General features: G+C 37.8%; 1 long non-coding RNA gene across 1 annotated transcript; it reads right to left on the minus strand.

Annotated features, from left to right (window-relative positions):
* Positions 1–10504: 10504 nt before the first annotated feature.
* LOC309498115 lies at positions 10505–11699 on the minus strand. Its single transcript, XR_014205857.1, has 3 exons — positions 11193–11699; positions 10758–10809; positions 10505–10569 (listed from the first exon to the last, which is right to left on the minus strand). It is a non-coding gene; the product is annotated as an uncharacterized lncRNA (long non-coding RNA).
* Positions 11700–16120: the final 4421 nt, after the last annotated feature.

Genomic DNA, 16120 nt, shown 5'->3' on the forward strand with positions numbered 1-16120 from the left:
AGAATATGTACCCCCCTCCAACAGGGAAACCGGGTTTTACGGCCGGTACTTCATAGTTCCAAAGAAGGACGAGGGATTGCGTCCCATTTTAGATCTTCGACTTCTGTACGAGTCAGCCATGCAGCTCAAGTTCAAAATGTTTACCTTGAGACAAATCGTGTCACAGATCAGGTCCGAGGACTAGTTTGTCACGATAGACCTCAAGGACGCATATTTCCATCCGTCCGTGTCATTGGAAGTTCCTGAGGTTTGCTTTCGGGGGCAAAGCATACCAATATCGAGTTCTTCCATTCGGCCTGGCTTTATCACCCCGCACTTTCACCAAATGCGTGGATGCAGCTCTGGCGCCTCTGCGCCTCCAGGGTGTTCGCATCATGAACTACATCGACGATTGGTTGATTTTAGCTCAGTCGCATCAGATGGCGGTTCAACATCGAGATGTTGTTCTCGCCCATATGAAAGAGTTGGGGGTACGGCTGAACGCCGAGAAGAGTGTGCTTTCTCCATTTCAGAGGACCACTTTTTTAGGCGTGGTTTGGGATTCAGTGTCGATGCAGGCGCGCCTGTCACCGCCACGCATAGATTCCATCCTTGCAGCTGTGAAAAGTGTAAAGCTAGGCCAGCTACTCACTGTCAAACAGTTCCAGAGACTGTTGGGTCTCATGGCAGCAGCTTCCAACGTGATACCTTTTGGACTACTGCACGGGTTTGCCTGCTTCTTATAGCCCCGCGCTGGCCGGGCAGAGTATGGTTTCCCGATCTTGTGTCCCTCCTCGACGGGCTTCCTCTGGAGCTACCCGTCAGGAGGGACCTTCTGTCCCAAGCAGGGGGCTCGATTTTTCACCCCCGACCAGAACTGTGGAACCTGTGGGCTTGGCCTCTGAGGGGGCCCAGCTCATAGAGTCAGGTCTCTCAACTGAGGTTGTTGAGACCATTCTACAGTCCAGAGCTCCCTCCACGAGGAAACTTTATGCCCTGAACTGGAGAGTATTCACCTCTTTGTGTAGCGACCGTTGGTTGGATCCAGTCAACTGCCCAATTGGTACAGTTCTGGAGTTCCTGCAGGACTGACCCCGTCCACTTTAAAGGTTTATGTGGCGGCCGAGTAGCAGTGCTTCGCCTTCTGAGAATATAGTTCCCAGTATGTATACGGTTAGAAAATGGCTGTGTCTAATGTGACTTTGTTATTTGTACACGCTGTGACTATACAAATCACAACAACGTTATTTTGTCTCTTATTGGGAGCAGTATGCTAGGTGGAGCCGTTTATCTCCAGTCTCTGTGCTAAGCTAGGCTAGCGGTGGGTGCGTCAGACAGAGTTACGGCACGCACGGAGATAAGAAGGGTATGTATGGACTTATCTAACTCTGGGGGATACGGTGAATAAGCTAAAGTCCCAAAAAGTCGGAGTGTTCCTTTAAGCTGTCAGTATTCAGTTTTTCATATGCCAGTCTTTAACAAAATAAAAAAAGCTGAAAACCCAAAAGAATGAGACCAAAACTGAGGTCAGGCTCTTAATCACACAGTATATCTGTGGTGTGTCTTCTCCCATGTATTTAGCATTCCTGCATGCAAGTCGTATTTCTCTTTTCTGTGCTTCCCTTCTCTTTCCCTCTGTTTCTGCCACCATCCAGAAAGCAAACACACAAACGCAGGAGGGTAATTACAAAGGACTCAGCGACTAAAAATATTGACCACAACTGCACTGCTAAGAGATGCATTGAGATCTGGTTACACTGGGCCCTCTTTCCATAACTAACTGCAGGGCTCTAGATGTTTGCTGAAGTGTCCACTACATTTGCAGAAGTGTGCACTACAGAGGCTGAAAGTTTACTAAGAGTTGATATGTCACCCTGGAATTTGCTTAAATCAGTATTTGCAGCTATTGTGACAGAGACAATACATGCACTCACACACACACTGCTGGCATGTGTGCATCTGAATCATCCTCTCCCAAACACACAAAACACACCCTGAGCGCACACACACTTTCATTATAGCCTTATCGATCATCCCCATCTTGTTCGTCTAAGGGATTATGACTTCAAATAGCTCCCTTCAGTGCCTCTACTAGAGACCATGGGAAAAAAAACTGCAAGAGGAAGATATAAGACAGAGAGGCATTATAAAGGAATGCTTGTCGCAGTATCAGTCAGACAGTCTATCTAACATTTAATAAGTCTCTGTTTATCTATCTATCTATCTATCTATCTATCTATCTATCTATCTATCTATCTATCTATCTATCTATCTATCTATCTATCTGTCTGTCTGTCTGTCTGTCTGTCCGTCCGTCCGTCCGTCCGTCCGTCCGTCCATTCATCCATCCATCCATGGTTGATTGCAATATGGAGGTAGACATCAGAATTCAGCACAGTGACTGTGTGTGTGATTGTGGCAGACTCTGAGACTGGAGCGGGGTTAGAGGAGGACAGTCAAGGTGTCTCTGTCTACAAACGCAGGCTGAAGGACTCTGGAAGCAATGTTGAACACATTACCATGACTGAGCAATCTCACTGCAATGAGACTCGTCTAGGATGGAGATGCTTAATACATTATTAAACTCACTGATAAAAGACTCTCTCTATTCCTGTCATCTATGTATCTCTCTCCCTTCTTCTGCAGGCTAAATTTAGTGTCTTTGTTCCAGTACAAAATGTGAATACTCCAGATGGGAGTCTGGGGAGAGAGATGTCAGATCTAATATATCGGAACTAAGAAGCTTTGCAACAAAGAAAACAGTGTTAGTCAATGTTTGCATATTTTTCATGCGTGTCTGTGTTTATGGCAGAGTGTGTCTGTAGCAAGTAAGAGATAATCAAATGAAAAAAAACACACAAAAAACAGGCAGTACTCGGTATAAACAAATTTTGAGGTGCACTAAACTGTCCTGGATGTGTTTGTCATCATAAAATTGTAAGATATGTAAGTAGGTATACTTTCAGTTCAACATGCAAGGGCTCATATATACACTACTGTTAAAATGTTTGGGTCAGTAAGGTTTTTCTGATGTTTTTGAAAGAGTCCCTTATGCTCACCAAGGCTGATTTTACTGCATCAAAAAAACTGAAATAAAAAAACATTAATATTGTGAAATATTTTTACAATTTATAACTATAACTACAATTTACAGTTTTTTTCAACTGCCTACACACAAAATCCTTACTTGTCAAACAATTTCTGAAACCTGACACACAAACACCAGAACCACACACCATAACCATACACTAATTCTCGGCCTTCGACTCAGTTTTCAATCTCATAAAACACACACAATTATCTATGTAACACACAAAAATCAAACAGAAAGTATCTTGATTTCCTTTTTCAAACACAAACCTATATCAAAATGCCTCACTAATTCAACAGTGCCTCACACTAACACCTCACATGTGCAAACACTCATTGCTTTACTTGACACCAATCAATCATGGCTTTAGAATAGGCCTATAAATAGGCCTAAGATCAAATTATAGGTTTTTCGGACTGTTTAATACTGTATTCACAGATGCCACAAATGCGTAACAACCACAAATGCTTAACAGTAAAAAATTAATAGTTTAGTTTCAATCTTGCTTTCATGTTTACTGTGAATTTTTCAATATCTCTCTGGCAATTACTTCCAATATTGTACAGAAATGTACATAGGAGCTCATGAAAGAAGAGCTTTAGGTTTTGAATAACTGTATGATATATCCAAAAATATAATATTATGGCAAAGGTGTTTGCAACGTAAGACAAATGTTTGCATTTGAGATGTGTTTGTGATATTTTGAATGCAGTGCTTCATTTTGCAAGAGATATGAGGCATTTTGCATTTTGTGTGTGTAATTCTTGGATTTGTGTGTAAAGTTTTGGGGGGGAAAAGAGGCACAGTTTTGAAAATGTGTGTAAGCAGTTGAAAAAAACCTGTAAAATAACTGTTTTCTATTGCAAATATATGTTAAAGTGTAATTTATTACAGTTTTTTTCGATTGCTAAACGACAGTGGGCACAACTGGAGTCACATGTGCAAAACTCTAACTACAGTCTGCACAGCAGCAGTTCATGTGGACCAAACTCTAGTTCGTTTTTCATTGCTTGAACACAGTTTTCAAAACTCTACACACTTATCCCATGACTTTAACCACAACCTGCACAACACTGTGGATTTACAGCACTTTGTTCAAATGCTAACACACTGCTGTCAAAACGGTGAACCACACATTCAAAACAGAATAGATTTCAGCCTTGTGCCTTTCAAACACTGCTGATTGCAGTTTCAGCTGAAAGGCTAAGCAGGGGTCTTGACTTGTTAGTGAACACACACACACACACACACACACACATATATATATATATAGGTAGAGCTCAGAAAGACTAATTTTGGAAATGGAACAAGGAAGACGGGTTGGTGGAGGGAGAAAGGGTGGCAGGGAGAGGGCGGATGCATGCCGGATGTGAGGACACGAGTCCAGAGGACGGCCAGGGATGGATAAGGCACTCCAGAAGGTTCTTCCCCAGGTGCATGGCAAGAGAGAACATTAGATGTGATGTTGATGAAAACCTGTGGCCTGATGCTAGAGAGAGGCAGGATTAGCCCCTCAATTATTTGTTCGAATTACAGTATGTACTTTTAGTTTCTACCTTTTTTTTCTCATTACTGTAATTCCGTAAATTACTACAGACTATTGAAGCAAACTGCTAATTTTCATTTACCTTAAATAATTGTTATGTTCTAAAAATGTAAATAAATCATGTGAAAGAATGTCACTCTTTTCTTTGAAGAAAATATTACTTTGTATGAAGTCACTGAAATTGTTCAAACTGTAAAGATGAAAAGTTAGTATTTTCCTTGAAGAAAATATTACTTTGTATGAAGTCACTGAAATTGTTCAAACTGTAAAGATGAAAAGTTAGTATTTTCTGTATTGGTGTTTGATGCTAGTGTTTTTACTCTCAGTGTGTTCTGAGTGACAGTGTGTGTTATCTCAGTGAGGGTTGTGCATAGTGTTTGGCTGCACTGAGCTGTTTTGAGCCATGTGTTAAGAGTTGTGTTGCTTGGAATGAATTTTGCAGGTGATGTGAACTGTTTCGCTCAGGTGACTGTTGGTAGTGCAGACTGTAGTTAGAGTTTTGCACATGTAGCTCCAGTTGTGCTCACTGTCGTTTAGCAATTGGAAAAAACTGTAATGTGATGACAATGCTGAATTTTCAACATAATTTCTCCAGTCTTCAGTGTCACATCCTTCAGAAATCATTCTAATATTCTGAATTTGTACTCAAGAAACATTTGCTATTATTATCAATGTTGAAAACAATTGTGCTTCTTCCTTCTTACAGTAATATTTTTGTGGAAACTATGATACTTTGATACATCTCTTTGATGAATTTAAAGTTCAAAAGAACAGCACTCATTTGAAACAGAAATCTTTTGTCACATTATAAATGTCTTTACTGTCACTTTTGAGCAATGCATCCTTGCTGAATAAAAGTATATCTTAAAATCGCACTGACCCCAAACTTTTGAATGGTAGTGAGTGTGTGTGTGTGTGTGTGTGTGTGTGTGTGTGTGTGTGTGTGTGTGTGTGTGTGTGTGTGTGTGTGTGTGTGTGTGTGTGTGTGTGTGTGTGTGTGTGTGTGTGTGTGTGTGTGTGTGTGTGTGTGTGTGTGTGTGTGTGTGTGTGTGTGTGTGTGTGTGTGTGTGTGTGTGTGTGTGTGTGTGTGTGTGTGTGTGTGAAACATGACTCTGTATATGCATTTGTGTTTGAGTGTGTCCTTTGACCATGAATGTTTTTTATGTGAGTGTTCTGCTGTTTTGTGATGCATGTGGGTGGTTTGACGTTCTTGCCTATTGTGCCCCCTTGATGTGATCACACTTACATCCTAAAACAGCAGGGATGAGGGGGTCAAAAGTCATTGAGGTCAGCTGTGGCTTGGTCTTTACCTTCCTGCACGGCACACTCCAGACGTCTCCTTGGCTCCAAAAACAATAACAAAAATGTGTGTCTGTGTGCATATTTGCGTGTCCATGCCGTTTTTTATCTGAAGCTTGCAAAAGACATGACCGTATATGTATATGCTCTGTGTATTTCAGCTTCAAACATGCTCATGGTCATTTTTAAAGACAGAAACTAGCATTGATTATGGGTTCAATTAAAACCCCAAAATTCTGTAATTATTTACTCTAATGTCATTTCCATATTATGAAGGTCAGAAGCGTCCAATGTTGTGTTTGACTTCCAATGTATGAACAAAACAATTGAAAAATTATTAAAAATATGTGTTCCACAGAAAAAAGAACATCATCCAGGTTTGGAACTACACAAGGATTAGTAAATGATGACAGAATTTTCATTTTTGTGTGAACTATCCATTGAAAAGAGATCAATGCAAAGAAAGCAAAAGAGACAAAGAGACCTAACATATTCAATCCACATCATACTGACATTGTAAATCCCACAGCCAAAAGTTCTATTTTCATTTGCCACTCTGCGTCTCTGTGGTTTGGAAATGAGTGACCTGGCCTGGAATATTGTATTCAGTCACTTATCTGTGTGACCGCATTCATTTGTATGGTCAATACCTAGAATAACTCTCCACAACATGACGATTTAGTGGAAATGAAAAACAGCTTGGGGTTCTTGTGTTTACGTGTCCTGGAGTCACTCAGAATGACAAACAGGAAGTGGTTGTGGAGGGAGGTAGCAACAAGGAGTCAACTCTGAAGATCAGCTCCCTTAAAACTGATTCTGACCTCTATTAGGCCATGAACAGGACAGGTTCTGTCTGTTTGAGCAGTTTGAGTCATATTAGAATGCTTTAGTCTACATATATTCAAACCAAACAACTTTAAGAAACTCAGGAGATTTTTTTTAAACAGAATACAGTCTTAGAACCACCCAGACATTGTGATTTACAGAGAAGCCAGTGCCTATTTAATTAATTGCCTTAGACTGTGATAACAGAGACTTAATATGTGTCTATATCCCGTTTTATGTTAGTTTAAGTTAGTTGTTAGTTTAATGCGACATGTAAGCTATGTATCGTTTCTTTTGCAACAACTTGGTCCAGTCATAGACCAGCACTCAAGAACTGACTAGAATCAGCATTCACGTGCTCAAAAATGTGTTTCACGCTGACAACAATCCGGTGGTGGCTAGAATCTAGCGCTGACTAGAATCACACAGCGGAGGAATGGAAAGTTGACAAGCCATTAAAAAAGTATTGACTTAAGAACCACTTATATATTTTCAAATATTTTCAATAAATCATGTTCCCATTCTCTCCGCGACAAATTCGGACTTTTTTAGGCATTAACTATAATGCCAATGCCTAATGCCAAAATGTTTTCTTTGTTCACCAAGTAATTTACTGGTCAGGCATCATTCACTGTAAAAAAATTCTAACCTCTCCAAGTCAAAATTTTCTAGTGACTGGTCACATCTAAATTTTTTTAATTGGCCCAAGTGTAATTCTTGTTGCAATAGTCTGTTAACATTGGCTCAATGAGAAATAATACGTCAGACTAATTTAAAAATTTAGATGTAACCAGTCACTAGAAATTTTTGACTTGGGGATGTAATTTTTTTTTACAGTGTTGTTAACTCACAAGACTGTAAGGAGAAAATGACAAATTGATGGATCATTTAAATATATTCTGTAATCACATTTTGTAATGTATTAATTCCGCAGTAATGGATAGGGGGCGCTGGCCCAAAAAAGGTTGAGAACCACTGATTTAGGATTATGAACATGCCTGCAGGGTGACTGCGTTTACTTTAACGGTTAAAGGCAGCTGCACAGCAGTTATATTATATACATTATATATATATTTTTTTTAAGATTTGGGGGGGCTTTTTGCCTTTATTTAGACAGCATGAGGACAGACAGGTAATCATGGGAGAAGAAAGAAGGGAATTAGACAGGGAAAGGACATCGAGTCCGACATACAGTTCAACCACACTGTATGTCGGAGCACATGTCCCTATGGCTGCAGAAACATGAAATGTATTATACCCTCTGACATTATTTGCACGTATGCATTTGGCAGATGGTTTCGTCCAAATAAAACTTACACTGCGTTGAAGGCATACATTTTTTATATCAGTTCATGTATTTTTCAGTTCGCTGGGAATCAAACCTGTGATCTTGGCATTACTAACGCCATTCTCCACTGTTAGAAGTTTTCTTGAGTGCTTTTCTACACTTTCTCTGTTTTAAATATTAAAAAATTTAAGGTTTGAGAACTATTAATTTCAGGTTTACTGATTTTACCCGATTCTTTTTTGTTTTTCATAGAGTGATTTTTGGTGAATTGTATTGAATTAAATTAGGGTCAATTTGTCCCCCACCATAACGATTGTACTCACACTCTCTTCCCTAACTCTAGGAGTTGGCGCCTGTTTTTCTGCTCCTCAAAAAGCAGTGTGAACATCTGGAGGGAATGTTATGCACAGAACCAGAACAGCCATGATGAAACTTGGCTTCAGCTTTGAACAGAATTACAGTAGGGTGCCGTGGCAAGTTCTAAATAAATTGGCTAATGAGAGTGCCTCTCCATCATGGGGGAAGGGGATGTTCTCAATCTCTGACACATATATCTTCAAACTGGAATTCATGGAAGTCCTTTCCCCAGAGCAGGTGCTCCCCGAAACCTCAGCCAATTCATGTGCTTCTAATTGAAGATCATCTGTGGGACAGTAAATGCAAGTCTGTATATAAAGAGAGAAGTATATTAACAAAATGTTTGTGTATAAACAGCTATCCGTTGTAAGAGTGTTATCAGAACTGCTAAAACACTATTTATTGTAATGTAATGTTATTTGCCTACACTGTTAGACTTTTCAAGGGTTTTTTACAGTAACTTACTGGCAACACTGTTGCCAGTAAGTTACTGTAATTGAGAGTTACAGTACCAAACCGTATTTCAGTTTTGTGTAATACAGTGCATTACTGTAAAAACGAAGCTAATCAGTACAGTGCATTACTGTAAAAACTAAGCTAATCAGTACACTACTGTAATTATTTTTATTTGTACTAAATATAAATTAGATTTGATAATTTTGATATATGATTAATTTAATTTTTATCCTACATAAGTACTACTTTCATACAAACCAATTAGACAAAGTTATCACAAAATACCATTTTTTTATTTAAAACATTTCATATATATCACAAAATAAACATGCCAATGCTGGAAATGATGTGTGAAATTTTTACACATTAATGGGTAAGTTTAGAGACAACATTTTTTGTGTTAATTTTAACTCATTCATTGTGTTAATGATTTTAACAAAGTAAATATGTCAGAGAGGTTAGCACAAAGATGTGTAAACGTGTTAAATTAACACATTATGTGCTGTCCTTCACTGCAAACATTTTTGAAAACATACATAAAATCATAAACAAAACATTAGCATTTGACTAAATGAATGTAGAGTCATTGGTTGTTTAGCTTATACAAGTATTATAATGAAATATCAACCATTACATTCATAAAACTGCAGAATATAAATACATTTTTAAGCATTCAAAAAGGAAATGTCCAAAACAGGACAAAACACAGTTCTTTTCACAATACAAGACACATAACCCCACCTTAAAAATAATTTCACTTATTTCCAAAAATGTGTTGGATTCATGTACACTGGTGGCCAAAAGAAGTATTTAAGTGGCGTAATGTTTTTGAAAGAAGTCTCTTTGATGCTCAAGAAACATTTATTATTATTATCAATGTCTGACTGTCTACTCCATCTTTTCTACAGCATAGGAGTAAAAGTCATCATCAAAATAATCTTTAAAAAGCCAACACAATGTTTTTGTCCACCTTTGTGAATAAATGAACTTCTCCAAAGATTGGTTCCTGTTCAGAACTTGATTGACAACATCAGAGTGTTCCCTGGTCTGCATGCGTGCCCACAAACACAAATGTACTCAGTCCTTCAGAGGAGATCCCGGTTCCAAAACTATGAGAGAGAGAGAGAGAGAGAGAGAGAGAGAGAGAGAGAGAGAGAGAGAGAGAGAGAGTATTAGTGTCACATTATTTTTAACCTCCTTTTTTGTTAATTTTTATTATTATTTTCACAAAAACTTAAGAATATATATTTGTAAACAGCTTTTGTCAATAAATAGCATACAAAAGAACTAAATTAAATTATGCCAGATTAAATTTTAATACTTACAAATCCTAAATTCTGTCCAAAAATGCTGAGATGCATAGAAAGAAGTTGAACGACTGAAATAGATGATTTTAGCCCATTTCAGCTTGTCTGCAGTGAAGGAGTACCTGTTTGAGACAAATACACAGTAAGATACATGCAAGAAATCACTGTGTGATGATCGTTCTCCTTCCTACAGTAGTTAACCCACCTGTGCGCTGATATTAGGATCTTCCTAGTCAGGTGGAACTGCAATGGTAGAGTCGCTGGCTAATAAAATATAAAAATAATGCAAAAATATAAACTTAAGTTGTTTAGAATGCTAGATTTGGTCTTAGTGAGAGTTTTACTGCAGTGCTTACCTGGATACATTTAATCTGGTGAGACTGAACAAAGACAATGGTCCATCTTCTGATTGGTTCATTTGCTGTGTAATAAAGTTAGACATAATGCAAAGGTCACTTATTTGATATAAAGTTAGCCAATTTTATAGAGATTTTATAAGATATTGTTAGCTACCTAGTCTGCACCAGTGGCTCAAAAGCAATTTTCACATAGTGTATGCTAATCATTTCAGCAAACTTCTCAAAATATATCACAAATGGGCTGGCCTACCTCTGGAATCTTGCTAAGTCACTGGCGCGAATTGGCGCTTTGTTGCAGTTGCCTTTAAACACAAAAATGGAAGTAAATATTAAATTCCATAAAAAAAAAAAAACTATAATATGGTATAGTTTGCAAACTAATGCTAAAACTATAAAGGTTCTCATCAGTAGGCCAACATTAAGATATAAACAGAATTTCACATTAGTTTATTCACATTTATTGTTAATGTAAACGCGTTGCTCGTTGGCATATTTTAACTCGACAATTCAATAATCTAACAAAGTGTGTAAAATGAAACATTAGCTCAGTTTACCATGGTAAAGTTCGTTACCGCCATGTTGACGACGAGTAACGTTAGGCTAACGTTAACGTTATAACATACGTTAAACTGGGCACAATCCTGTCAACATACACAGAATGTTTTTTTTTTTTTTTTTTTTTTACCTTGCTTGCTGATCTCTCTCTCTCGGTGAAGTGAATTCCGTCTCTTCCCCGGGCCAGACACGAACGTCGCGATCCAACAAAAGACAGACCCCATTACCTACACTGGATGTCTGTCTGACGCGACACGACAAATCCCAGACAGTGTAGTGATGCGCCGCGGCCGTTATATTTCAGACGTAGTCCGATACGAGTCCAAGCGCTCGCACTAGTTCTTACAAGGGATAAACAGGTTTGCATTTAAAGGTCCGGTCGCTTCAATGTGTCCAATATAGACAGCCTCTGGCTATTATAGCGTTGTAGACACGTGGTGTAAGGCAAAAATTAGGAAATAAAAAGCACGGTGGAATGGTGCCAGCCAGAGAGGCAGTTACGTCAAATACAGTAGTATACAGCAAATTTAAAAAATACAGTAAGTCTCTGTATGTGGTGTTAGACGTCACAGAAAATTCCCATGATGCAATTGGAATCACAGTTATTTACTGTAAAGAGAAATAGCAGTATAATACTGGGGGATTTAAAGTAAATAACTGTAGAAATTACAGAAAAGTCTAACAGTGTACTATTGAGTTTTTCTAAGTAAAAAGTGATAAATGGGACACACCATGCGCCTTATTATCAGGTTCATACATGGATGTGTTTAAAAGAAGCCCCAATTTATCATTCAAAACACACTGTGGCTGAAGAAATGATAATGTATTATCATGCCATACAGCTCTGTGGCTCCCCCACACAGGAAGGAAGGCATCAATAGGACATCTAGATAGGCAAAGGATGTCCATGGAGACAGTATGGAGCCAGAAAGACATTCTTTAATGTCTCTGTTTATTAATTAATAGGCCTAAGTGATAAACTAAAAAAGCATCAGAATGGGTTCCTAAAAACATCTTCCCTAAAGACAACAAGAAGAACGTCACAACGTAACGTAACACAACATATTAAACAGCTCTGTGGAATACTTGATTCTGATTGGTTAATTGTGATGTTTATTCACCGTTATTCATGGCAATGCTGTACATCAGTCCACTCATCCGAGTAATTGTAACTGGAGCCACTATCATGTCTCTAGTATCATGCAGAGATATGAAGCTTTAGCATAAGTTCTGCCAGAAAGACTCAATTGCTACGTCACTTATTACCTTCACATCTATCCAATCATGTCCTAATACTTGCTGTATAAAAGATCAGTACTTACACATGTTTGAGTTCAAAGAAGCTGACGCAAACAATTACCTCCATCCTCCCCACCACCACCAGGATGGTCCTGTCCATACCTCCCGGGGGGTCGGCTGCGGCCGCTGCGCCCCTGCCTTCATCTTCAGGCAGGAAATGCAGATCTGCGACCCTCGGATTATGCATTACGGACGGGGCCTACGCCAAATAGCTTTATAAATAATTGCTTGCTGGGCTGTCAATAAATTAATGCTTTGTTTACATCATTCTATGTCCCGAGTCTTTCTGGTAGAACTTGTTTTATACGCAACTGGTGCAACTTCTGTATCAGTTTTCGATCACAGTGAAAAATATCTATTATTACTGTAATTAAATATTAATATAATTGTATTAATATTACTGTAATATTGTTGCAGCATTCATCTTGTTGTTCGTTTGATTGTTTTATTATTTTTCCTCAGTGGAAGTTTTAAGATAATATATAGCTAAGATTATAAAATAATATTTCATGACCGGCCGCATATTTATTTATTTAGAATCCAATACTGAGTGAAGCTGGAACACTTGGTATACTGCTGATACTTAAATCAACATGTGAACTAAAAGGAACATGTAAATATTTTCTGTGTGGAAAAGTCAGCAGAGTTATCTACTGCTGTGTCTTGTCTTGGCGCTAACAATAAAGTAAGTAGGGGAATAAATAAAAGTATAATGATTGAGAAAGAGGGAACGCAAGAGAAACGACCAAAGAGATCAAACAGACTAGGAAAACTAGATACTTTTCTGTGATCTCGAGTTTGATCTGCAAACACAGAATCAGAATGAAAAGAATAAACAGCACCAGCTAGAACCGAGTAAGCACGGCCAATGAGAGGAAAAAAACAGAGAGAGAGGATCAAACAAAATAAACATGACATGATGAATAAGTAATAGTAATAAGTATGAAAACAAAACAAAAAAAGAATTGTTGTCTATGTGGAGGCTGTATCATACGACCATGTAAACTAAAACTTTGTAGTCTTTGCAAAGTCTTGGGTTTAAGAAAACACATTGTGTCTTCATTGCTGTGACCTATTCCTTTTATTCCCCTTTCTGCTAATCAGTCTCCCCCTCCCTCCTCCCCTAGGTTTTATGCACAGCTTTTTTTAGCTGAGTCAGAGGCCATTCACCACTTGGGGCCATAACACCCTGTGACAGCTAAAAAGCCTGTAGTCTCCCGGCTGCCAGAATCCTCTTATTCACTGCATTGGTCTGAGCCCGTCCCTCTCCCGCTCTCACCATGGCTACAGTTACCAGAAGCATCATCAGCCAGAGCTGTGCACAACTCGACCTCGACCCAGCGCTGCAGATGAGCACTAACTATTAACTTTGATCCATTCCATGTTAAAAATATAGTGCTTTTAAATAAAGTGGATTAAGGAATCTGTTCCGACATTATCCTTTAAATGATTGATCTACTGAAGGCCAAATCCCTGTGTTGGAAAAAAATGAAACATGAAGTTGAGTAGTAGGAATTGCTGTCAGGGGCTCATTTATCTTCTCACAGCAGTAATTGTGCAATTTAACTTAATGGGGAGAACATTAGGCTCATATCCTTTGAGGCACATTAAATTTATACTAATACTTAATACTTCACAAGTTAAACTTTTTCATTTTGTCATTATAATTGACCAGAGGCCATTTTTTGACAATAATGGAGCTTTTATGATTTTGATCATGACAGTTCTCAACTACAGCTGTTTTACTGCTAATAATATTAATATCTTGAAATTGAAATGCTGTTGTGCAGACGGTGAAAGGACCTAAATTATGGGAGCTTTGATTGTATATACACTTCCTGTACAATCTCACCATTTTGACACATATTATTTTGTGGTTCTGGCAGATGTAGATAGACACCATCAAAACCTCAAACTGGCTTTGTGCCATTTGGCTTCTTTGTTGTTTTTGTTTTTTTTGTTTTTTTGTGATAATTGTTGTGAGGAGCATATCATATTTAATGTATTGATACAAGCATACAATAATAATTTGATTCACTGTGACAATTGTAATATTCTGGCCCTCAAATGAACCCTCTGACACTTAAAGGGACAGTTCACCCGAAAATGAAAATTCTATCATAATTTACTCACCCTCAAGTTGTTCCAAACCTGTATGAGTTTCTGATCCTGTAACAGTTGAACCTGTACCTTGAATCTGAACCTGTAAGAGTTGATTGGCCCCAATTTTTTTTTTTTTTTTTTTTTTTTTTTTTATACTATGGAAGTCAATGGGGTCCATCAACTGCTTGGTTACCCATATTCTTCAAAACATCTTCTTTTGTGTTCAGCAGAAGAAAGAAATTCATACAGGTTTGGAACAACTTGAAGGTGAGTAAATGATGACAGCATTTTCATTTTTGGGTGAACTATCCCTTTAAGCCAAGTCTGTGACAAAATACAATGTATGCCATGGCCGTAATTCCATGAGGAATAGACCAATACAAATGAATGATATACAGGATGCCATGGACAGCACTTTAAATGCCATTTTGACTTTTCAGGGTTTAATGATACATCCAAACTAACATGGGTGATTACATCTGAATCTTTCTTATAATTTTGTATGACTGTATTTATCTGTCATTGTGTTCTTTTTATGTATGACTACATAAAATCAACATGCTGACAAAAGTGGTGAAGCATTTCCTCTCTTTTTTTTAGGACACCCAGACAGGTAAAAAGCACTTTTATTTCAAGAATTTGTGTGTATTTGGTGTTTACATTCCATAACTAAAATAAACTGTAGTGGACACATATGTGCTCATTTGAACAATAGTCCATTCAGTGTTTGTGGTGGAAGTTGGCTATGCAACTGTAATCTTTATTCAGTTATTTTAATAATTCATATTAATTGTAACAAAAGCTATAAATGTATGATTTGCTTACCTATAATTTAAATGGTCATTGACTTACATTACAACCCTCAATGTATGGTGTCCTCTACATGTAATTCTCTTAAAATACATAATTTTGAAGGGACAAGTGGTAATGATTATGCTATTGTTTTGAAGTAAAATACTATTAAGAATATTTTCATTTGTGATTATTGCATCGAGGTATTTTACTGAGCTTTTTATAATCCAGTTTTAACATTCAAACAGTCAAAAAGCTTTGTTTATATACACAAGTAAGCTTTGCTTCAACATTGTTTGTTTAGGAGAGTTAAGTTTACACTGTCACCAGAGTTCATTCTTTTACATTAATTAAAACTATTGTTTTAACCTCTCTCTCTCTTCCACATCTTCTCTATCTGCCCTTCTTACTTCTGACAGCTTCCCTATAGCATAGACCAGCAGGTCATAACACTTCTCCATCTGTCTCTCTTAGTCCCATGTACTCTCAGTGTTGACCTCTTTCTCCATGTCCACATGCCTCCATGTTCTCTATGTTTTCACTTTTTTTCTTTACTTGACATCTTGCCAAAGCACAGTTTTTTAATGTATAAATAGCTCTTGCTCTTTATTCAGTTCTATTCTACTCTGTTCCATAATCAGTTTTTCCTCCCTCTCTCTCTCTCTCTCTCTCTCTCTCTCTCTGTTTCATTGATTTCAAAGTCTGCCCATGAGACTTTGTTTGTCTCTGGTTTTGATGAAATCAGTATACAACAGCTTGCTTCTTTCATCTTTATTTTAACAGTGATTCTGTGAATTATTTAGTGTATTATATCAAATAAATGTCTTAAAAATGTTTTAAAACACACACACATGTTTCCCTGTA

The sequence above is a fragment of the Leuciscus leuciscus genome, assembly GCF_965113295.1.
Source record: "Leuciscus leuciscus genome assembly, chromosome: 5".
NCBI lineage: Eukaryota > Metazoa > Chordata > Actinopteri > Cypriniformes > Leuciscidae > Leuciscus > Leuciscus leuciscus.